Source organism: Rhipicephalus microplus, chromosome 2, assembly GCF_043290135.1.
Source record: "Rhipicephalus microplus isolate Deutch F79 chromosome 2, USDA_Rmic, whole genome shotgun sequence".
NCBI lineage: Eukaryota > Metazoa > Arthropoda > Arachnida > Ixodida > Ixodidae > Rhipicephalus > Rhipicephalus microplus.
In genome coordinates this window covers 124,096,500-124,122,170 of record NC_134701.1, presented here as the reverse complement: position 1 = coordinate 124,122,170, position 25,671 = coordinate 124,096,500, and the positions used below count along the sequence as shown (strand labels likewise).

Genomic DNA, 25,671 nt, shown 5'->3' with positions numbered 1-25,671 from the left:
ATGCCAGCGCCAAGTAACAGTAAGGAATTGAAAGTCTTCCTCGGAACGATGAATTACGTGCAGCGCTTCATTCCTCGAATGTCTGTACTCACCGCACCACTTAGAACATTGCTGCGCAAAGAGATTGCCTGGGTCTGGACAGAAAATTCCACCATTCCACCATGCGCAACACGGAAGAACGGAGTGGTCGCCGGTGTGAGAACCTTCTTGAGCTTGCGGCGAAAATCACTCGTCATCACGGAAAGTTGGGCGCCAGTGTCGACAAGAGCAGTGACATGTACGCCGTCTACTTGTACGTCTATGAGGTTCCGTTTTGTCGGCATCGTCAAAAGAGGATTTTCGGTCAGTCCGAGCGATGCAGCGCCACCTCCGGGGGCTGCAACGCTTAGTTTTCTGTCGGGGAACCTCGTGGGAAGGCGGGAGAAGATGGTCGGCGGGGCTGTGGAGAACGAGACTGGCGACGTTGGGGGGATGGAGAGCGGGAGTAGCGGTGTTCAGAAGCAGGTTCCTGGGCAAAATGGTCGCGGCTGGTCTCATGGCGATAGGCAGGACGTGCATAGAAGGGACGAGAGGACGGTTGTGCAGGAGGACCCCAGCGACTTCTGCAATGGCGAGAAATGTGCCCGATTCTGTGACACGAGAAACATATCGGCTTGTCATCGTGTGTTCGCCATGCGGACGGATTACGGAACGTTGAGGGAGAGCCGGTCGGGAAGAGATGTGCAGGCGTGTATCGGGGCTGGTAGTTGGTGCGGGGAGGCGGTGAGATAGAGTGAATTCCCAATCTGGCGATTTCCTGCCGGACGACTGCTTGAATGAGAGGCAACGTTATTGGCGGAGAGGGGTCAGGGGACGTTGGTCCCACCTTAGCTGGAGAAGCCGCTTCAAGCTCCTGCCTGACGATTCGCGTCAAGTTGTCACAGGTGTCTGGTGGATGATATGTGTCGAGACACGAGGACGTCGCAGTGGTGTTCGGGAGGCGCTGGAACTGATGGGAGATGTGTCTGCTTTTAGCTTGTTGGAACCGGCGGCATTCTTGAATGATCGCATCAACAGATGACACATTGTTGAATACCAACAAGTTGAACGCATCGTCGGCGATACCCTTTAGGATATGTGCAACGTTTTCAGGTTCAGACATATTTTCGTCAGCTTGGTGGCATAGTGAAAGGCCAGCCTGAATATAACCGATGTAGGGCTCCGTGGAATATTATGCGCGAGTCGACAACTCATTTTTTACAGCTTCACGACGACCAGAGATGTTGCCAAAAAGCTCACGGATCTTTTCCTTGAAGCTGTCCCAGCTTGTTATGTCATGCTCGTGGTTATATCAAACCAAACACGAGGGGTTCCGTCGAGATAAAAGATGACGTTTGCGAGCATAAGAGTGGGATCCCACCTGTAAGTGGCGCTGACGTGTTCGTAGAGGCGTTGCCACTGGTCAACGTCGGAACCCTCGCTGCCCGAGAATACGCCGGGGTCTTTGAGTGCGGGAAGCGTCACGAAAGTTGTTGCGGGCGCTGGGTTGACAGGTCGGGCAGAAGGGGGAGCGACCGGAGAAGATGTAGCCGAGTCTTGAGTGGTCATGTTGTAAGCCGCGAGGGAGCGTCCCCTTCGGAGTTTCGCGGCGAGGACGGGGATCGCACAACTCCACCAAATATGTTACGGGAATATGTTACTCAGAGGGGTAGTCACCGATGTATTTACAGCCCGTTAGGCAAGCAGCGCCAGCCACACAGATTAGCTCGTGCCAGTCTATCTGCTTTGTCTTCTTCAGCTCCATGCACTGGCACGTAGCAATATCTATAGTCCCCCAAGACAAAAGAGAGCAACGTTCGACAAGCTCTTTCAAGAGACAGCAAAACTGGAAAAAGGGAATCTATTAATCATAGTTGGGGACTTTAATGCCAGGCATGCAAGCTGGGGATATAAGATGCAAGGCACCAAAGGCAAGAATATCGCAAGGCAAATAGAGAAACTGGAAATGACACTGTTAAATGACCCTGCAATACCAACGAGAATAGGCAACAGCGTATCTATGGACACAAGTCCGGACTTGACGATAGTACAAAACTTCCACAGCGTGGACTGGTACAACACCTTTGAAAACCTGGGCAGTGATCATTACATACTAAGCACCACTATCCGCACCGGCCGAATCCGCAAACACATCGGCACAGCTAAAATTACAGACTGGCATGCATATAGAAAATCGTTAAAAGCGCACGTGACTGCCATAGACGACTTGGACCAGTGGTATAAAATAATTCGAAATGAAAAGCAAATGCACACCAAAACCGTCACCAGAACCGATGACACCCCTGAAGTAGACGCTTACATTCTTCACCTGTGGGAATCAAGAAGAAACCTCACTAAAAGACGGAAAAGGCAAAAGCGAAATAAGAAACTCAAAGCAAAAATTAAAGAAATAAGGCAGCAAGCCGAACAGTACGCTAATCAACTCGCGACAGCCAACTGGGAACAGTTTTGCGATTCACAAAATGGAACCCTAGGAACAGCAAAGACATGGAATATCCTCAGAGCCATGATTGACCCTCTGAAAACTAAACGCGAAGGACAAAAATCTCTAGAAAGATTATTGCACACATATCCAGGCACACGAGATGACGTCCTTCAAGACATCTATATTAAGTGCTTCGGCACCCGAGCCATCACAGCTTCTTACCAGGCTACATACACTGGGCTCCCAAACTCAGAACTGGGTGAACCTTTCACGCATGCCGAGGTCAGAGCGGCAATCGTCAGTATGAAACCGAACACAGTGCCTGGGGCGGATCAAATCACCAATGCCATGATTCGCAACATGAATGACGAAGCCATAACAGCGCTTCTAAACTTCATTAACAAACACTTGGTGAATGGCACTATACCTCAGCAATGGAAGCATGCTGTAATAATTATGATACCCAAACCAGGAAAGAAATTGGCAATAGAAAACCTCAGGCCAATCTCTCTTACCTCGTGCTTAGGCAAAGTGTTTGAGAGATTAATAAATACCAGACTTCAACGGCACCTTGAACAAAATAACTTGTTGCCAAACACCATGTTTGGTTTCCGCTCAAACCTTTCGACACAGAACATCCTTCTGCTTTTAAAGGAGGAAGTACTAACAAATGCGTCAAAAGCAGGAGAAAACATTGTCATGGCCATCGACATAAAAGGCGCTTTCGACAACGTAAGCCATAAGGCCATGTTAGATGGGCTAGCAGCGACAAACTGCGGTCAAAGGACGTACAAATATGTACAGAACTTCCTTACTAAAAGAACCGCTGTTATCAGATTAGGAGAGGACGAATCCAATGTCTTCCACCTACCGAGCAAAGGCACACCACAAGGCGCTGTGATTTCGCCTACGCTTTTCAACATAGCCATGATTGGTCTAGCCAAAAAACTGGAAGATATTCCTGACATCCGACACTCCTTCTATGCCGATGACATCACTATATGGAGAACCAAGGGAGGGTAGCTTGGCAGAAAAAGAAGAGCGGCTTCAACTGGCAGCTAAAACCATCAAATATTACACTAAAGAAAGGGGACTTCAGTGCTCAGCAGACAAATCGGAACTCATTCGGTTCGCCAAAAGTAAAAAACAAAAAACAGACCCGAGCCTCCGCTTTGAGGTCAAGCTAGACGGCAATATTATTCCAGAGAAAACAACCGTTAGAATCTTAGGGATGTGGTTACAGTCCAATCAGCGATGTCTTCACACACTGAATATGCTTAAACGAACAGCTCAACAAATTGTTCGTATGATAGTTCGAATAACGAACAATCGTGCTGGACTGAAAGAACTAGACGCGCTTCGTTTGGTAAAGAGCTTAGTCATCAGCAGACTAACATACTCGCTACCCTACCACAACATGAATAGAGAAGAGAAAGAAAAAAAGCAGACAAAATAATAAGGATGGCGTATAAAGCGGCTCTGCGACTACCACAAAGCACTTCAACTGCGAAGCTATTAGCGCTCGGACTTCACAATACATTTGATGAGTTGGCTGAGGCACAAGTAACCACCCTGATTAACCGCCTGCTACAGACGCCAACCGGCAGAAAACTTCTTCAGAGGATCGGCCTCAGTGAACAAGTACAGGCACATGGAATAGCTAAGGAAATGTCGTGCTCAGTCAGAGCCTGGTACAAGATATGCCCCCTATCGAAGAACATCGACCCAGTTTTACATGCTGGAAGACGTAAAGGAAGAGCCGCTTACATAGATAAACAGACAAAGTATTTCAATACGGCGAGATTTACTGACGCTGCACTATATCAGGCAAATGCAAAGAACATGGTGGCTGTGGTCACAGACCGAAAAAGGAAACGTCACAAGTTTTGCCTCCATAGCCCAAGCTTCTATCACAGAAGCGGAGGAGATAGCGATCGCGCTGGCAATCAAGGAGGGCAGGGAGCGAAAATCCCCAATGACAATAATCACAGATTTGATGGCTGCCTGTAGGAATCACGAAAAAAGTAGAATATGTATGAATGCCTTCGAAATTCTAACCAAAGCTAAGAAAGACTTTCCAATTGAATACACCCAAACCATTATCTGGGTGCCAGGGCACGAGGGCATCACCGGGAACCAGTTTGCGGATGAGGCGACTCGAGGCTTCACAAATCACCGAGCTTTCTTGCACACTGCAATAGAGGATCCAACGCCCCCAGACCCTAACTTTGGTACAATTCTTCAGTAATACAGGGACAATAGAAAACTGTATCCAGCACCACATAAAAAGCTCACAGCAATGGAATCGGTGGCATTACGCAGAATTCAAACAAACATGTACACGAGCTTACACAGGCTGCATGTATTCTATCCCACAGCCTACATAGATATATGCCCGTGGTGTGGGGCCACACCAACTCCATTTCACATCCCGTGGGAGTGTACGCATCACAATGAAGAACACCACAACATGAACAACACAGAGGAAAAATGGGAGGCACTGCTGTCCAGCTCGGCCATTGTTGATCAGCGCTGGCTGGTCCAACGGGTAGAGATGATGGCCAGGGCCAGCGGAGCCCTGGAATAGGGGCCCGACCATTTGAATGCTCCGCGTTATGCGCAAATAAAGTTTTCTGTCTCTCTGTACCCAACTATACACAACTACCCACTTAAAACAATCAGTAACTGGAAAATTAACAGTGTACCTATGGCCTGGGTCAATAGAGATGCACTTTTGCTCCTAAAGCTTCCTTCAAGTCCGACGATGCATTACACTAGTGAGTTAGCCTGCTTTACAATTCTCAATGACACTGTTAAGGGAAGATGCCTGAGTAAGACAATGCTAGTTTTTTTTTTACAAAATTGCATTTTTTGTTATTATTTGCTTCCACAGGTATAGTTTCTCTACTTCCCAAGAAACAAAAAAATTGAAGAATGTCAATAATTACGAAGTAGGTTAAAACCACTTTTAAGGAGCTAGTGAGAACCAAAAAGAGCTCATTCTCTAGAGTGCCCTCGAAATTGTCTGCCATTGCATTTTGCATGAGGACTTCACCAAAGCCACGTGCTCAAAATAACCATGATTTCCAACCTCTCATGATGGGAAAAAAATAATTTTAAAAGACACATCTTTACCACGTATATGAGCTTTCACTTATACCTTTAAAATTCATTTTTCTCGAGATCTAATTTCAGTCACCTTCTTAAGCTTGGACATCATATTTTGCATAGTTCTGATAGCCAGATTCAGATTAAATCTTGTCCACGTATTCGTCAACACATGCAGAGTGCAAGTATTTTTTTAACTTGATATCACCTATATACTTATTACAAACCTGAAGTATGCAGCGAGTTTGGTCTGAGCATTCCGAGACTTCTCACATTACAAATTTCTTGTCCATTAAAACGTTTTACACGCACTTTCTTGTTAGTTATTTGCATTCTACAGTTAATTTGGAGCAATATGAGCCATTAGTGGCTTAGCACTACAAAAATTTGGTGGCAAGAAAGGGTGTCCATTATTTTACATTGTCATGACACAGAAACTGAAGCTATCAAATTGACTACAAAACTGATTACATATTTCAAATCAGCATAAAAGCCTATGTATACTGCAAAAATACCATTGCCCCAGGGTAGAGATTAAATATTTTTTTCCAGTAGCATATCCCCTCAAAGCCGAACAACCGTAATGTATCAATTCATGCATTGTAACACAGTCCAGAAATATGACAAATAAAAGCAACCATACCATAGTGTACAATACTATACAATACTGTAAACATTGCAAACATGAAAGAACAAACACGGTAGACCAATATCAGTAGGCACTATGAAAATAAGAGCATGCTACTTAGTTTACATAACAAATCTGAGGCTGTCGAGTGGGCACTGTGTGTCTTTATGTCAATACATGATGAATGCAATACCTGCACAGTAGCTACAACAATGTGTCAAATGTATTGGAAGTTAGGCACATCCAGGTAACCACATCACTGGCATGATACAAAGGAAGGTGTGCGAACATCATCATCGGGACTAGCAGCACAGCAGGAAAATGAGTGTTGACCCTCCCAGAAATGCGCGCACACACTCCACTCACTTCACGCTGGTGATGTCCTGTGTTGTCCTTGTGATCAAGCCACGTAGCCTGTGTCTCCCTGGCTATCGTCTGTGTCACCATCAGAATTGAGGCACACTTTCTGTGTTGCTCTGGCAATAAGAGTAGGACAGACTTGTATTTCTACATGGGTAAAAAAAAGGGGGGGGGGGGGGGGGACTGCCTAAATTCTTATAGGCAACTACCACCAATAAACTTACGCTTGTGTGGACCTAGATCTTGCAGCGGCCTCCATGAAGATGCGTTGCGCATCGTGCGACGCATTGGACACATTGTGGCACGAGACCTTTTTCGCGAAATAATGTTGCATCTGCACACAATTCTCTTCTGGGTATGGTCGGCATCGTGACTTAGAGGCACGGATTCCGTGATCGCGTAGAGCACAGTTGGCTGTTGTGGACCCAGTGTCTCGGCTACTGTAGACAGCTTTACCTAGAATGAGTAAAAAAGGTTTGTGGTTTACTTCACTACTTGGGTGCGAAGGAATCAAAGTAAACGACAATTTTACAGAACCATGTTTCTTAGTAACACTGCAGCTTTAAAGTGCAAATCCTGCAGGAATCTTGAAGTACTGCAATATATAAAAATTGCAACAGGATTTGGTAAATTGTGCTCTTATGAAAAAACACACCGAAAAAAATGAGAGAAAATTTTATGAAGATCATTCTCTTGGCAAAAAACATCACGAATCTGTGGGTAAACACGGCAACTACAAAAAGGTTTTCCAACACCTGTGTATACACTACATGCAAAATCATTTTTGCTCTTAACTTTACTTTGTAAGTTTTACCAGGATAACTTAGTACTCAAGGATGGCATTTCGGCACACATTCGGCTGTACAAATATGGGTGCGAATATAACAGTGCACATGGTTTTGCAATTCGTTTTTATTTGCAGTTACTGCAGGCTCAGCAAGACCATTGCAGGAGTGGGAAGCAAAAAAAAGTAGAAAAGGGGGCAACAAACATCGATTGTTCTTCAAGCATTCTTTCAAGAGAGATCAATGAATGCTACTTGTTGAGGACATTAAGCATGTGTGGTTGAAGGGCCAGTAAACAGGCTCCGACTTTTTTTCAAACACCCTGCAAACAAGCTCGCCAGCTCGTACAGTAGACCGCAGCGATCACATTTTCCAAATATTACAGCACTAGGCACCGTGCAGACTCTCCTCATTAAAAAACAATGCTGTGCCTATTTCCTTGGCCTCACCAATCTTCCTCATCAGTAAAGTGACGGAAGCTTGCTCATGGGCAGCTTTTCATACCACTGAGCTCGTTGACTGGCCTTTTGCCCTACGGAACAGCACCTTGGCTCTGCGGTGATGAATTTTTTTTCATGCAGTCCGCATCTTCATTTTCCTGGGCTGCCCTCCCTCTGTCATTTTGTAGGGATTCAGACTTCTCGGAAAATCAGTGTTGCCGGAACAAAAAGCCTCTGAGATGAAGAGGCACCTCACTACTTTACCGCAAGGGGAGAGGTGCCCTTCGAACTGTGTTTACTCTCCACGCCGCTATGACATGTACTGAAATCGGACATGCTCTGCTTGGTCGTTGGTCGCGCGCCGATGACGTATCGCTGACATAGTGTCATGTTGCGGAAGTGGGTGGAGTCACGACAATGGGCTACGCCTCTCCCTATGGCAGAGGAGGGTGGTGAGGCCGCTCGGAATTTCGAAACCCGCTGAAAAGAATGTTCTAACTCCCGTAGCTTCCTTATCATAGCCCACATTCTAAAAACATTTGCCGCAGCATGTTCTCACAGCAAAAGTGCGCATATTTTTCTTTATAACAATTTTTTGACTTGAGAGTTGTTTACTGGCCCTTTAAAAAAAGAAACTGTCCCTATAAAGTCAGTGTGGGCAAGACATGATGTAGTACACTAAAATGATTAAGAAATGTTACTATGACTAGCAAACATACGAATTTGCTTTCAAACTTAACGTTAATTTAGCAGTAATGCAAACAGTCTCAAATAATTTAAGCGCCCTCAATGATATGTGCATGTTCAGGCGAATCGATCATGCCAACTATACCAACAAAATTTCGTGTCGGTACTTTTTTAACTACAGTCAGAGAGCAAGGAAGAACATCAAAGTGTCATGCAAGTCTATTCTCTTGTCGTCTCCCAAAAACACGAGATTCAAAACAATATACCAATAAAGTACTTGTGGCATACCAGCTGTAAAGAGAGCATTATCTTGACCCAAATTTGATATTTAAACCCCCTTTTGCTTGGTAGGCAACAACGCTTATATAAAACCAGGCAAAGATAGCACACCGGGAAACAAAGTGACCCGTGTTATTTTTTCAATGTCCCTTACTTTTTTGCACATACATTGTGATGTTTGCCATAAAAAAAGACAAAACTAGCCTTTGTTTTTACCTAAAATACAACCGGAGCCTTACCCTTTCCTTCTTTCCATGTGTACCACCTTTCTCACCAAGCACTGTTGATGCTGCCGAAGAGAATCGAAACAGAGGAGTAAAATACTATTCACCCATTCCAACAAGAGAACACAGATTGTTAGTATTAGCTATACCCTGGCCCCGCCGCGGTGGTCTAGTGACTAAGGTACTCGGCTGCTGACCAGCAGGTCGCGGGTTCGAATCCCAGCTGTGGCGGCTGCATTTCCGATGGAGGCGGAAATATTGTAGGCCCGTGTGCTCAGATTTGGGTGCACGTTAAAGAACCCCAGATGGTCGAAATTTCCGGAGCCCTCCACTACGGTGTCTCTCATAATCATATGGTGGTTTTGGGACGTTAAACCCCACATATCAATCAATTAGCTATACCCGGCTCTTATGTGATCTAAGGCTTTATAAAATGTAGTGAAAAAATGCACTGTCTACTGTTAGTAATCAGATCAGAAAAGCGGCCTCGGGTGCACAGTACTCTCTAAATGGCCCTATAAGCATAACTATCAAAATTTTATCAATAAAATAGTTACCACTTATGTAGCAATTACAGAAGGAGGTCTCATAGCCAAAGACCTAGTGCTCAGAACTGGTTATAATAGTTAAAGGTACTCTAAAAGAAAATATTGAGTTCTGTTAGATTGATGCTTTACCTACAATAAAGTATACTGCTGCTTTCTGGGAGCCATTGAACAGTTTTCGTGAATTGAGAACAGCCATCAAAAGTGCCTAGCACTACCATTTTACTCTAATCCTACGATGAGTAAAAAACTTGACATTACCACTTTAGCTTCCTAGTTCTGTGAATCAGAGGTGTCCAAGAGTTCCACGGTCATAATATGAAGCAATAGCTATGACTTACTAATAGTTTACTTATAAATATTTATGTAATTGACTTTTTATCAATAAGCCATTCAGTAATCTGATGTAATTTATTGAAGTACACACAGGTGCTACTTTAATTTCTGTATTGTTGTTTCATTGGTTACAAATGCTTTGTTCTCAACAGGTATTATAAAATAGTTATCGCAAAAACCTAATTTTTCAATGTAGCTCAACTTAATATTGCCCTTTAGTGTCCCTTTAACAACTCGAAGCAACTGTTAGCATGAAATAAAGGAGCATTCAGGCAGCAAAATGAAAAGGTGTCAAAAAAAATGAAGCATATAATTGATTACATAGAACAGCACAATTCTTATGCATCACATAGTACCGAGAAAAAGTGCACGATGGAGCAAAAGAAAAGATAGAACAGTCTACATTTGAAAGAAAAATATCAAAGAAAAAGGTACAAAAAGACTTCTCATCTCTTCAAAGCATACACTACATTAGTGTTTAGGTCGGTAGAAAAATCTTGCAGTTCTCATCAGAGTGGAAGAGTGTTCCATGTAGAAATAGAGATGATTGTACAATCTGTTTACCATTAGTGGCACGGATTCTTGAGAAAAAAATTATTTAACATTAATCTGCTGATACTATAAATCATGTGGTTATAGTGCGTAAATGTGATCGCTCATCACTCAGTATTCACAAATCTGCAGAGAAAATACCACAGATATTTTCTTGCCTGGGAATGGTAAGGATGTTACTGATATATAGACTAAAGAAGTGTGAACTACAAGTATTTGTTCTGATTGCCTTGTTCTTGACAACCTAAATGTTCCAATATGATGACTGTAATGCTTCATCAACATATTATACCATAGCTTGGAGGTTACTGGGCAGAAAAGACATTCCTAATCCTGCACATGAAAAGCATGTGTTTTAATTAAGACTGTAGGCTGCTTCTCCATCATATATATGAGCAATACGATATTGATATATGAAATTAGAATCAAGTAAATGCCAAGAAAAAAAATAAACTCACAAAAACAGGAGAGACCAAAATCGAAATGTAAATTTAATGCTAAGTTTTGCTTTAGGATTTGGTATATTTGGCAGCACTTATAGTAGTGCTTACTCGCATTTGGTAGCTGTAGTATACAATGTCTTAATATTAGAGGCCAGTGGCGTAGCTAGAGGGTGGCACATTGAACCCGTGCTCCCTCCACCCGACTTTTTTTTTTGAGCAGTTTTCAGCCATGGCATACAGGGCACAAAATGACACTTGACCACCACATCTCCCTGCCCAGCCGCTACTTCAAATCAAGGTGTTGCCCCCTCCCCCCGAAAAAAATTCTGACTAGGCACCTGTTACATATCACCAACAAATAGGTTCTAAACTTGCATTTTGACTATTAATAAGAGATGAGATATTTCAAAACAGGTACATGCACTGTTATCATCAGCACACAGAATAAATTAGATAGAAACAATTGGGTAAATCATTAACACAAATCAAAAACAGAAGTAGCCCCTGGATGCACCCTGACATGAAGTAATGCTAGTGGTTTGATGATGAAAATAAATACTGCAGATAGAGCCAAGCTGAGCTATGTTATATAAGTGGCTTTCTTGTAGTAAAAGAGCAGGATCATAAGTCTCAATAGCTTTGAGCATAGATAATAGGATAGTATCATTAATGCTATCAAATACCTACTTCAAAGCAACAAAACTGAGGCCATGAGAAATCCTTCGCTAATTCATTTTTGTAGTTTTTTAGCAAGATGAACGACTGCCAGCTTTGTGGAATATTCAACGTGGAAACAAATTGACATATTAAAATTACAGTAAAGCATTTAGTTACCAATATTTCAATTAGTTTTTTAACAACCTTTCAAAACAGAAGAATGCAAACAGAATAGTAGTTTTGCAATATTGATCTGCTATCTTTCCTTTTAGAACAGGAATGAGTTTGCAACATTCGAGTTAACAGGGACACATATCAAGTATTGCCCTTCACCGATGCATATTGACAAGTACCACATGCCACTCACCCTTTTTCAACGACACAGATTGTGTCAACACTGATGCACGCTCACGCTGAGCAACGTGGCTATAATCTTGCTTGGGTCCCGCAGATACTATCAAGAGTCATACTGACTACACGCGATGCCAAATTGGTACACCACAAACTCCCTTTGGAACATAGCCATTGCGCCCAAGAAGTGATGAAAGTTGGCGGGATCGCGTTCATGTTGCCAGCTAGCATTTCCGGTCTCGAAGTATTCCACACTCCCAATGGTTCAATTGGCATCCAGGCTGCTCTCCCGCCATCAGTGCACCCATTCATATCTCATGAATTGTGAAACTTGTTTCACAGACATCACTCTTCTTCCTTCAGTGTCAGAATACATGGTAGACCCGAAGTATCGGCCGGCACGGACACAGTGTCACCAGCCTCATTTGCGCCCGTTGCGGCTTCTTCTTGTGCCATCGTTCTTTGTAGGCACGCTGTTTTTCGTTAGTCCACACAATGCTCGACCTATCGTTTACATAGCCAAAATGCAATGAACTTAACGTGCCTACGCAGCCAGTACACAACGTCACTGTGAAGCAATGGCGATTATTCAGTCATTTTGACACTTCTTGCCGTTAAACACTATCGTGTTTTTTAGCCTACACACTCACTCTATGTGCAGAGAAATCCGGTGGTAACTTAGCTATAACAGCTCTACTGCAAAACTATATTGTGCTGCACTGTTATTCTACCGATATTGGCACAAGCCAATGCATTGGATTGATGATGAAACGAAGAGTCTGGCAATGTGAAGTAATACCTATCAATAAACAAGCATTTAACAACTTGTGCCACAAGAGGCAGCTACGCCTGTTCAGGTGGCTGAGGGGGAACAAATCCACAGCCGTCGCTCATGGCATTTTCGGCCAGTGACACGACAGCACCCAGACGCTGAAATAATTGGATGATACAACACACCAGGTGTAGTACGGTGAGTACCGTAGTCAATAGTCGAAGTTGTAATCAGACTGAAGCAGCAATGGCGCAATCTCACAGACGAGACAAACTGAGTCAGGGGATGAAGCTCAGTTGGCTTCACCCCTCTCCAAGATCAATTTAGTTGCAACGCAGGCTCTTGAATTCTTCTTGTCTTGTGCCAAGTCAGTTTGTAAGAAACTGTGGTGCACCCTGAATATAGACACAGTAGATAGTAAGCCCTTTAATTATAATTCAATTTCCACCAAAACGAAAGGTGACAAAGCCTTCTTGTTTGCAGTATCAGGCAATGTACAATATAAACTGTGTGCCGGCAGCATTCGCATGGCAAAGGATTACCAGAGGTGTCTACAATGCATACATTATAAAATACTGGATGCCAATCATGCTTGAACTAAGGTCCATTACACCACCCACTGCTCGCAACACTACTATACCATGCATAGAACCACATGCCCCTTTAGTGGCGCTATTACATGAGTGGAGGTGACACAGTTGCTGTGGTCATGTCCGGGCCCACAACAAGCAAGCAACTGCACACACAACTTCGTCGAAAAACATTCTCTTGATACCGCTCCAATGAAACTAGCCAAACATTGCAACTCGCATTTCTTTCACTTGGACACAGCCGCGGATAAGCATGCTTGACGGTAACGAGTGGCTTCACAAGCACAATCTTCATAAGTAAACTGGGCACGGCGTCATCGCATATATTGTCACGGGGTCGTGAAGAGGACAAAGGGAGAAGACTGCAGGTCGACTAATAAACTGTTTATTTGAGCCGAACTTGTGGCCACGTAAAAGGAAAATCAAATTACAGCAAGACACTGGTAGCGGTGAGCAGAGCATCGGCCGTCGATTAACTGACAAGCAGCGAACTGTGTTGGCATTTATACCCTTGCCACCGAATATTCTAGTGTTATCGCCAGCGGCGACGTAGGTTCCCGAATAATCTGTGACGTTCCCGAAGTGGGCGTAATCTTAGCAAAATGATTTACTAAAGCCTCGAAGCTTCTCGAACATTGTAGGCATGGTTTGCGCTGAACGTAGTGTAATGAAGTGATAAGAAAACTTGAGGAAAGGAACGCGGCAATATTCCCGCTCCTGACGTAGGTGATGTTCCTTTGACTCGGGGTCCGAATTCTCAATTTTTGCACCGTCCCCTCCTCGCTTCCAGTATTCGCATTTCTGCTGTCCACACTGAAACCATTCATCCACACACAAATGCAAATGTTTGTGTACTTCGGACGAATTACTGTATGAACGATGAACATATGCAGGAACGTGCAGGCTCTGAACTGAGGAAGTTATGGCAGCCAGAAAGTTTAGGAACCACTAATGCAGATGTACCATCCTCTCACGATGAGAACACTAATGCAGATGTACCATCCTCTCACGATGAAACAGTCTACGATGCTCTCAGTGTAACCATTGAGTTGCGCAATCAAAAACACAAACTGTCCACGCCTTTGAAGGTTCTGCAAAAAGACCTGCACGATTACTGTATGGAAGCGGTCAAACGACTTCGCTACACTTGGAAAGAAAATCCTGTGGTCATAGTTTCCCGAGGCACGTCAATAAAGTCGCTTTCTGACAAGAAGAATTGGTGGCAAAGACCAGATTAGTTGGCAAAAGACGAAGAATGATTCAAACACTTGACCACCATCCGATTGATGTTGAAGACGATGCGACAGAGAATGTGGAAGTAGACGCTGTTACCCAAAACATTGATTTGGCCTTGAATTAACAGTCCTCCACGCAGGACGAGATCAACCCAACGCGTCGACAATTCGGGATTTGTACCCAACTCCTGCCAACGAGGATGGCTTGCTGCGAATTCGAACAAGACTTCAGAACATCGTACACCACAAAGGCATCAAACACCCAATTCTGCTTCCCGGTGACTACATCACCACTGAACTAATCACAACCGGCTTACACCAGAGACTTCTTCACATAGGAGTCGCAGCAACCATCGTAGAACTCTGAGAGCGCTTCTAGGTGACGAAGGCGAAGCAGTGTGTGAAAAGAGTGATCGAGCGGTGTACCTGGTGCACCCGATTAAGGGTAACCCCTGCTGCGACAGCCCCTATGGCGGCGCTACTTGCTGACTGAGTGAATGTGTCCAAGAGAGAGAGAAAGAGAGAATTTATTTACAGAAAGGTAGAGAGGTCCGCCTGAGCTATAGTTTGCTCTGGCCTGCTACTCTACATTGGGTAAGGATGACTGGGGAGTGAAAGAGTGATGAATGACGTGGGTAAGGTAGACAGATGATATGTTCTTATTAGGCTGGGTTACTCTACAGACAGGCATCCGGTACAGTGGCTTCTATGAAAGCGATGACGGCTCCTATGACCACATGTGTGCTGCTGGCGTCGGGCCAAGGACCTAACACAACCTCATCGGTTAATGGTCGACTAATATATCGGCCAATCGAAGATATCAGTTGCTGACGTTCGCTTGCATATGCTGGACAGTCGCAAAATATATGTTCGAGTGTTTCTGGCAACCGACAGTGACCACAATTGGACGTATGTCATTACAGCCAATTAAGTGGGTGTAACGTCTCGTGTAAGCCACACCGAGGCGAATGCGGTGGATAATGCATGAGATGCTTTGCTTTAAATTGTGAGGCTTACGGAACTTCATTTCCGGGTCCCATTTGTGCAACCGCTTGTGCTGGTGTTCTGGTTTCTGCCAGTGCTCTAAGATGGAGTTGCGCATTACGCGTCGAAGTAGGATGTTAGTATCTTCTCAATAAAATGCGATGCACACTACAGGGGCACTATTTAAAGCTCTCTTAGCTTCAGCGTCCGCCTCTTCATTGCCCATTATGCCACAATGAGCAGGTATCCATTGAAATGTTACATGATGTCCATTTTTTTGTAGCAACGCCCAGAAGCTCTGCAATTTCAATCGATAAAGTATGATATGGACCTTGTCTCATGAAGCCATCGATGGTTTGAAGAGCAGCTTTGGCATCGCACAGTATCGTCCACTTACGAGCGGGTTCTGTCGACATGAAACATATTGCCTCCCGAATAGCAACAAGTTCCGCGGCTGTTGAAGTGGTCTTGTGATCTATCTTGAAACATCGAGCTATCTTCATCTGCTGGATGACAAAGGCTGTGGCGGAGGTACGCGACATGGTAGATCCATGAGTATATACGTGCGCCACACCGTCGTACATAGTATAAATGTGCAGCAGCGAAAGTTGCTTTAGGCCGATCGATGATACAAGGGACTTCTTCATAATCCCAGGAATCTGAAGTATGACAAGTGGTCTAGGCAAGAGCCACGGAGGTTTCTCAGGAACACGTGGGGGAGAGAATCTTGGCGGTATGATATTCTCGAGCCGCAATATAGCTCTTGAATAACTACAGTCTCGGTGGCTGGCAGGGAGCGCTGATAGGGGATGTTGCCGGTGTCGAGTCAACAGGCGAAGGTGGACTCGAAGAGGCTCGCAGAGTACATATACTTTGATTGGACAAGCCCGAACTTCGGCGAGAGTTTCCTTGGTTGATGTGCATTGAGGTAAGCCCAAACATGTGCGCAACCCTTGAGCTTGAATGCTTTCTAGCGTGCTCGCACAACTGGGGTTCATGTTTGAAAGCACGTGCATGCTGTATCGTAAGTACCCTACGAATAAAGAATGGTACAGTTGCAGGAGAGCTGCCTCCAAAGGGCCCCATCTTGCGCCGGCCATGACCCGAGGAACGTGGACAAAACTCTTGAGCTTTGACTTCAAGGCTGTGACGTGTTTTGACCACGATAGATTCCGGTCGAGGATAACACCCAGGAATTTGTGTTGCGCAACAGCACGAATTTCTGTTCTATTCACAGTTAGTGGGTATCTTGTCATTTGTTTTCATGTAAATGCAAGCACTGCGCATTTTTCAGTTCACAGCGCGAGACCCTGACGACGTAGGTACCTTGATGTGATGGTCACTGCACGTTGCAGCCGAGCACGCAGTTGGGGGCGCGTAGCTCCAGAAGCCCAGATGCAGATGTCGTCCGCATATGTGCTCACCTTCACCGTGTCAGGAAGTTCAGTAGCAAGTTCAATCAAGGTGATGTTAAAAAGTGTTGGACTGAGAACACTCCCTTGGGGAACACCACGGTGAATGTTATAATGGTCTGTATCTCCATCGCTTGTTGACATATACACGGTACGGTCGCTAAGGTAGCTCACAATCTAAGCATACAGTCGTCCACCGATTTCAAGATCCTCAAGCGCATCAAGGATGGCATAATGTAAGACATTCTCGTAGGCGCCTTTAATGTCAAGAAAAACAGCAGCCACTAATCTGCCTCGACATCTTCCCTGTTCAACATCGGAGACCAAGTTGATGACCCCGTCAATAGCTGATCGGCCTCTCCTAAAGCCATTCATGAACGCAGGAAAGCGATTATTGCTCTCTAAGAGCCACTCTAATCCCGACAATACCATCCTTTCCATGACTTTGCCAACGCAGCTGCTTAAGGCGATTGGCCAAATCGTTTAACATTACTGGGGTAGATTTTATTGGACCAGTGTGCTTGAAAAGTGAGCCAACATATAAATCATACATAGTACTATTCACTTGCGTGGTAGTATGCGCCATTCTTGTACAGCTTGTTCAACACTCAACAGCAGGCAGCTTCTTGAAAGCTTTTTGGCGTTTCACTGCACGTCGTGAATTCCCTTTAGTGATTTACTCTGACAATGCTTTGTGCTTGAAACGTGTTTCTTGCAAAGTCCGTGCTGTGTATGACACTATTATGGGAAGTGAGGTTGGCGATTATCAGTCTGCTCATAGCATCACCTGAAAATTCTCTGCTGACTGTGCTCCTTGGTGAGGCAGCTTTTGAAAGCATATGGTGAGGTCGGTGAAAGACAACTTGACAAAAGCTCTAGGAAGGTCTCTTCTGAGCACAGTCCTAGCAGAAATTAAAGCGATCACAAATAGTAGACCGCTGATGTACTCGTACCCTGCACCAGAAGAGCCAGAAGTCTTAACACCTGCCCATTTCTTACATGGCAAGTGATTGGCGGCACTTCCAGACTGCAAACTACAGCCGTGGTGTCCAGCTCTCATACCGAGCTGCTTAGAACTTGGATACAGCGACAAAAGCTACAAAAAACTTCTGGAATCGCTGGTATAAGGAACATTTATTACTCTTTAGAAGCGCTTATAATAGGCCAGTGGTGGACATTACTAGTGTTGAGGAAGGCAATGTAGTGATGGTGCGCGATGATGCTGTGCCCAAGTTGTGCTGGAAACTCGCATGTGTTCTGAAAAACATTACGGGAAACGACGGCATTGTGCGTGCATGTCGCCTAAAACCAGGGCAAAGTTGTAACACGGCCTATTCAACATTTGTGTTTCCTAGAAATGTGCCCGCAGTAATTCCTGGGTCGGAAGTGTTAAATACAGTGGACATTGCGCGCACGAGAGGAAGAGAACAACGAGGAAGGGCACGTGGCATGTGGTTCTTGCTTAGTTCTGCGCCACAATAAACGGCAGCGTCGAGACGCTCTGCTCTTCATCTCCAGGCGCATTATTCCTTTAAGCCCGGTTATCCACGATAGAAATCTTTGGATTTTACAGACGCCTCTTCACATATTTCGCCAATGTGAGCCCGCTACGTGGTCTTCCTGCCTGCAGTTCCTCCAACGACATGCCTATCGTCAAACCTTTGATCACGCCTGTATAAGTTCTTTCGTTAGCTATGTTTTCTTTATCCAATGCCTTGTGCATGCTCTAGCACAACCATGGCCATATAAGATGACCCTCAGCATATTGCCACAGCTATTCTGATGTCACGCTCCTGAGCCGCTGATTTCGACGCTTTTGGACCCCGAGTACAGTAACAAATCAATCAGTCAAGGACATTGCTAACACTAAAACCCGCATATATATATATATTGTAGCGAAGCCTCCGAACTATGAAATGGGTCGAACTCTTGAGTACCTTCTAGTGGGGCTACCCAACAAGGACGCCGCTCGCACTGAGAGCCCGTGCTTGGCCGTTACTGTCGCCATTGTTCTTGCTCGCTGTGGACCGGCTATTAAACGCCTTAACATTTTGGTGGAGAGTGCTGTGCCCTTCAAACATCTTCGGTTCACATTCGATGCCCTTGGAGCTTAGATCCCGTACCGTGCCTTCAACCATGCAACAAGACGCCGCCCAGCAAACGCTTCCTCCTGCGCCGACGCCATGTTCCGGTGTCCCCCGCATCCGCGACCCACCTGTCTTCACCGGCGCGGATGGCACCGACGTCGAGGACTGGCTCGTCATGTACGAACGCGTCAGCGTCCCCAATCATTGGGACGAGGCAGGTAAACTCGGCAACCTGGTTTTCTACCTCGCGGGTGTGGCCGGCATGTGGTATAACAACCACGCGTCTGATTTCGCAACCTGGCCCGATTTTAAGACCGCTATCACCAACGTTTTTGGCCGCCCTGCCGTTCGTAAGCTGCAAGCCGAGCAGCGCTTACGCGAACGCGCTCAGCAGGCCGGTGAATCATTCACCAGCTACATTGAAGACGTCTTGGACCTATGCAAGAAATGCAACGACAGCATGTCCGAATCAGACAAGATCCGGAACGTCATGAAGGGCATTGCCGATGATGCCTTCACGATGCTGCTGGCCAAAAACCCAGGCACAGTAGCTGAGGTCATCACGCTGTGCCAGAGCTACGAGGAGCTCCGCCGGCAGCGTTCGATGACCCGTCGCTCCACACCACGAGATGCAGGGCTTGCAGGCTTGGAGGCGAGCTGTGACCAGGTGGCACTGCTGGCAGACCTCAAGTCCTTCATACGTGAGGAAATCGCACGGCAGTTCTCTCTCCTGCCCTTCGCCCACCCACCGGCTGCTCAACAATCGGCCACTACCATTTTCCCCCCCATCCGCCGAGCGATTGAGCAGGAAATAGCGGAGGTTATGCCTGCGTACCACCCACAACAGCTTCCGGCTCCTGTACCCCCAAGTTACGCCCAAGTGGTCGCCAGGCCGCCTCCAGTCGTTCAAGCGCCCGCCCCACTGACTTACGCCGAAGCTGCCGCACGACCTCCATCCTTTGCAGCGGGTATGCCGGCTACGTATGTTGACGTGACCTCTCAGACTCAGCTCCAGCACCCCATGCAGCCTTTCCAGCCACCGTTCCGTCCATCGGCTCTTGCGTCATGGACAAGACCTACCCCGGCGAACCGATGGCGCACATCCGACAACCGGCCCATTTGCTTTGCCTGCGGTTACGCCGGCCACGTAGCACGTTATTGCACTCGCGTACAGACGCCCCATATCTCGTCGCCTGTTGCTGGCCAGATTAGGCGTACCTATCACCAGGAAACGCCGTCTATGCCACCGCCAACTCGCCTAGCTTCATCTTCTCGTAGGTCACCATCTCCACGACGTCGTTCCCCGTCCCCCATGCGGCCAAGTTCAGCTGCTCACGAGCGGGAAAACTAGTCGTCGCAGTCCCCGAGGCAAGGACTGCGATGCTATCGCATTGTGAAAGCCCTCAGAGCCGCCCATCTAATGTCATTGACGTGCTTGTGGACGGTGTTCAAGCATCTGCTCTTATTGACACAGGAGCTGCAGTATCTGTTATGGACGAAAAATTTTGCCGCTTGCTTCGTAAAGTGACGACGCCAATTTCTGGATTGTCCCTTCGTACCGCCGGTTTGCATCGTATCCATCCTACAGCAGGGTGCACAGCTCGCGTTGTCGTTCAGGACGTTCTGTATGTCGCCCAATTCATCATCATTCCCGCATGCTCTCATGACGTCATCCTGGGGTGGGATTTTCTCTCCCGCAACGACGCCGTCATCAATTGTGCCGCCGCCGAAATTGAACTCTCCCCCTTCTCGCATTTGACGCCGGAAGACAGTTCTTCGAAAGTGAGCAAGATTCTCGTGAAAGACGATACCATAGTGCCTCCAAGCTCCACGATGGGTGTATCTGTCTACTGCGCTGGACTCTCCGACACAATTGCACTCGTTTCGCCATCCGACCGTGTTTGCCGAAGGAAAGGGTTGCTAGTACCTTTCGCGACCGTGCAAATCACCCAGGGCAACGCCTCTATTTTCGTGACCAACCCATCCCCGTACACTGTTACCTTGGTTCGAGGGGAATGTCTCGGCAGAGTGGAACCAGTGGATAACGCACAAGTCCTGGACGTACCTGATGACTCGCGTTGTCCCAATTTGCGTACCATCAGTGCTGTTTCCACTTCTGATTCGTCATCTCCTGATGTATTTGGCCCTTGCATCGATGACAACCTCACGTCGGTACAGCGTTCCCAGCTTCTGAACCTGTTGCGAGAATATCGTTCTTCTTTCGATGTCGGGCGAAGTTCTCTCGGTCGTGCGTCCGCTGTTACGCACCGTATCGACACTGGTGCCCATCCACCATTACGGCAACGTCCCTACCGCGTGTCGCCTGCTGAACGTCGGGAAATTAACGAGCAGGTTGATGATATGCTCAGACGCGACGTTATTCGGCCCTCGGACAGTCCATGGGCGTCTCCTGTTGTTCTTGTTGCGAAGAAAGATGGTTCTGCGCGGTTCTGTGTAGACTACAGACGGCTCAATAAGATCACTCGCAAGGATGTTTACCCACTGCCGCGCATCGATGACGCAATTGACAGCCTTCACGGAGCCGAATTTTTTTCTTCTCTCGATCTGCGCTCGGGGTACTGGCAAGTACCCATGGCTGATGACGCTCGACCGAAGACTGCGTTCATCACACCCGACGGCTTGTACGAATTCAACGTCATGCCGTTTGGTCTATGTAATGCACCTGCGACCTTTGAGCGCATGATGGACACCGTTCTTCGCAACTTGAAATGGCACACGTGCTTGTGTTACCTCGATGACGTTGTGGTGTTCGCTCCAGATTTCTCTACGCACCTCCAACGTCTGAAAGAAGTTTTTGCACGTGTCAGCAATGCCGGCTTGCAACTAAATCTGAAGAAGTGCCGCTTTGCAGCACGGCAACTCACCATCCTTGGGTACGTCGTGTCCAAGGATGGCATTCTTCCTGACCCAGCCAAGCTTCGGGCCGTGGCCGAATTCCCCAAACCTGCGTCCGTCAAAGAACTGCGTAGTTTCGTGGGCCTGTGCTCGTACTTCCGACGCTTCATACGAAACTTTGCCACGATCATATCACCGCTGACGAAGCTCCTTGGAAGTAACGGGTCCCTCAATTCGTGGTCGTCTGAGTGCGACGACGCGTTCGCGAATCTCCGCCATGTGTTGACATCTCCTCCCATTCTACGCCACTACGACCCTACGGCCCCGACGGAGGTGCACACAGACGCCAGCGGTGTAGGCCTCGGCGCTGTCCTGGCGCAGCGCAAACCCGGATTCCCTGAATATGTCGTAGCATATGCAAGCCGTACGCTCACGAGAGCTGAGACAAACTACACCGTCACGGAAAAAGAGTGCCTGGCGATCGTCTGGGCTCTTACAAAGTTTCGACCGTATTTGTATGGTCGCCCATTCGATGTCGTCACCGACCATCATGCACTATGCTGGCTTTCATCATTGAAGGATCCCTCAGGCCGTCTCGCCCGTTGGGCTCTTCGTTTACAAGACTACGACATCCGCGTGCTGTACCGCAATGGACGCCAGCATGCTGATGCCGACGCCCTCTCGCGCTCCCCTCTGCCTGAAGGTGATGTGCTCTGCTCAGTATCCTCGGCTGCTGTTTCTGCCATTGACGTTGACATAATCGCTACTGAACAGCGAAAGGATAATTGGATCGGCCCGCTGATCGACTTGCTCTCTGATCCATCCGCAACGCCATCCACGCGTGCATTGCGTCGTCAAGCTCGCCATTTCGCCATTCGTGACGGCCTTCTACACCGACGCAATTACGACGCCGACGGCCGGCAGTGGTTACTCGTGATACCCCGCAGTCTGCGGTCAGAGATATGTGAATCCTTCCATTCTGATCCGCAATGCGCGCACTCTGGGGTATTCAAAACCTACCATCGCATTCGACAACGCTACTTCTGGCGCGGGATGTACCGCTATGTGCAGCAGTTCGTTCGCTCTTGCCTCACTTGCCAACGCCGTAAACCGTCAGCTCACATGTCGCACGCCAGTCTACAACCGTTACCTTGCCCTGACCGTCCCTTTGGGCGTGTAGGTATCGATTTGTATGGACCACTTCCTCTGACGTCGGCTGGTAACCGCTGGGCCATCGTTGCCGTTGACCATTTAACGCGATACGCCGAAACTGCCGCTCTCCCTGCGGCTACTGCGCGCGATGTTGCGTCCTTCCTGCTGCATCGATTCATACTGCGCCACGGACCACCCCAAGAGCTTCTCAGCGATCGAGGCCGTGTCTTCTTGTCGGAAGTCGTCGAAGCCATTCTGACAGAGTGCCATTCTGTCCACCGCAAAACTACTGCTTACCACCCACAGACGAATGGCCTCACCGAACGCTTTAACCGCACCCTCGGCGACATGCTTTCTATGTACGTCGCTGCCAACCACACTAATTGGGATAATATATTGCCCTTCGTCACCTACGCCTACAACACCGCCCCTCAGAGCACGACTGGTTTTTCACCTTTCTACTTGCTGTACGGAAGGCACCCGTCGCACACCATGGACACGATACTCCCGTACACGCCGGATCCATCTGAGTGTACACCTATTTCCGAGACAGCCAGGCTTGCTGAAGAGTGTCGTGAGCTTGCCAAGACTTTTACGACGCAAGAGCAAGAGCGCCAGAAGAGTACCCGTGATGCCAGCACCACTTCTGAGCCCACGTTCCTTCCTGGTGCGCTTGTATGGCTCTCGATCCCGACCTCTGCCGCTGGCCTCTCTTCCAAACTACGTCCCAAATACGAAGGCCCCTACCATGTCATCGAGCGCACCTCACCCGTCAACTATCTGATCGAACCCGTTGAACAATCTTCGGACATGCGCCGCCGTGGGCGAGACATCGTCAACGTGGAGCGCCTGAAGGCTTATTATGACCCGCTCATAATAACAAGCTGTTAGGTCGCCAGGCGGCTCCCTCTTCGACCCCGGGGTAATTGTAGCGAAGCCTCCGAACTATGAAATGGGTCGAACTCTTGAGTACCTTCTAGTGGGGCTACCCAACAAGGACGCCGCTCGCACTGAGAGCCCGTGCTTGGCCGTTACTGTCGCCATTGTTCTTGCTCGCTGTGGACCGGCTATTAAACGCCTTAACAATATATATATATATATATATATATATATTTCTCCCAGGAAAAACCAAAGACAGTTCCACACAATCAAGCTGTTACTCATTCAGTCGAGTGTAGCAAAACGATAGCAATAGAAAAAGCTATGAAAAAATTCACGCATATACACCAGTGAATGCTGATGACGTGGCGAAGGACTGTGTATCAGATCGTGAACTATCCGTGAAATTATTGAATAGACTATAAATGTTTATATGTTTATTGCTTAGGACAGTGTAGTCTTGAATTTCTGTTTTTTCTCTAGTATGATTGCTCTGTGATCAGTGAAGACGAGGTCGAGTGGTTCTTCTTAAATGGGTTGTAGATCAAAGTTTGCAAAGACGGGGCCGATGCAGTACCCCCACTGCATGTGGGGTGTTTCCTCTGTTAAACATGTCGCAGCTTGTATTCGTCTTTCATATAGTAGATGAGCCATCCACAGACCATAAAGTCGGGTATGCATAGGGGTGATAGGCACAGGACCGTTTGTTGCAAGTCAGTGGAGACATTGACAGTTTGGTCCTTCCTTGATGCCATATTGACCATTGCCATGGGTTAACCATCTGATGCCCATGAAAGGTAGTCCAGGTGCAATCAAGCGCTCTTCCACGGGGTCGAGCAAGGGTAGGTGAACAGTTCGGGAGGGTAGTTGTAGCCGTGCGTTACAATGAACGAAGGGCTCTGCCCACCACCAAGCATTCTTTGCGCTTTGATCAAACGAGGTACTCACTGTGAGCGTCATCTACGTCAAACTTTTGCTGCAGCACGGCGATGGCGTTGTTTCAGGCGCCATTGCACCGAATGTGGCCTATTTTCACGAGGGCATTGTCAGACCACAAGCAATCGCACACCTTGCAGCTGTGGCCGAAGAACCGGTCGAGAAAATTGTGCTTGAACCATGCATCAGCGCCACCTGTGCCCAGGAGAAACCATTTAAGGCACTTCGCCGCGACTTTTCGCACTTTTGCTTGCTGACGGCGCAGTCGCTTCGCAACTGTTTCCCGCACTTAGTCGCCGAGTCGGCTTGTTGTAGGCGTTGCCTTCGAGCCGCGCCTTCCCTAGCTTTCAGCTCCGGATCGGTTTGGCGGAGTTGCTGTTTTGCAGTCGCTTCTCGAGCTCATAGATTGCGGACGGAATTGGGGCGTGGCCACTTTGCTGCTGCGAGCAGTGCCTTCCGTGCGCTCTCGTCCATGGCGCCGATGAGACCACAGAACACCAATATACAACCATTTAGACTGCGCAGAGCACGCGCCTTTATCAACGACCCCTGGGCCCTGGCGGCACTATCAGAGAACACCTATACCACCCTTATGTTATCTCAGGTACTGGGTTGATCAATGCAGCTGTTTGCGAGCGGCGAGGCGCCCGAGAACGATCTATTCTTCCACCATAAGTGCGCGCTGTATGCACACATGTTTTGTCCCTGCTCTACATATACTGTAGACGACGGCGGCAGTTTATGAATGAAGGGGTCTCAAGGTGCTTCATCTTTTAAGAATTTCTAGGCGCAGCTGAGGGCAAAGCAGTGCAAATGAGAGACGTGTGTTAGCGAATACGAAGTATGGCAAGCAAGCCCAGTTGGAAAAAAACAACTGGAACCATTTGCAAATATCAATGAGTCTTACTA

At 47.2% G+C, this 25,671-nt stretch overlaps 1 long non-coding RNA gene across 1 annotated transcript; it reads right to left on the bottom strand.

Moving 5' to 3' along the window:
• Window positions 1-6,697: 6,697 nt before the first annotated feature.
• On the bottom strand, window positions 6,698-25,183 carry LOC142785951 (uncharacterized). Its single transcript, XR_012888988.1, has 3 exons — window positions 24,775-25,183; window positions 8,991-9,040; window positions 6,698-7,016 (listed from the first exon to the last, which is right to left on the bottom strand). It is a non-coding gene; the product is annotated as an uncharacterized LOC142785951 (long non-coding RNA).
• Window positions 25,184-25,671: the final 488 nt, after the last annotated feature.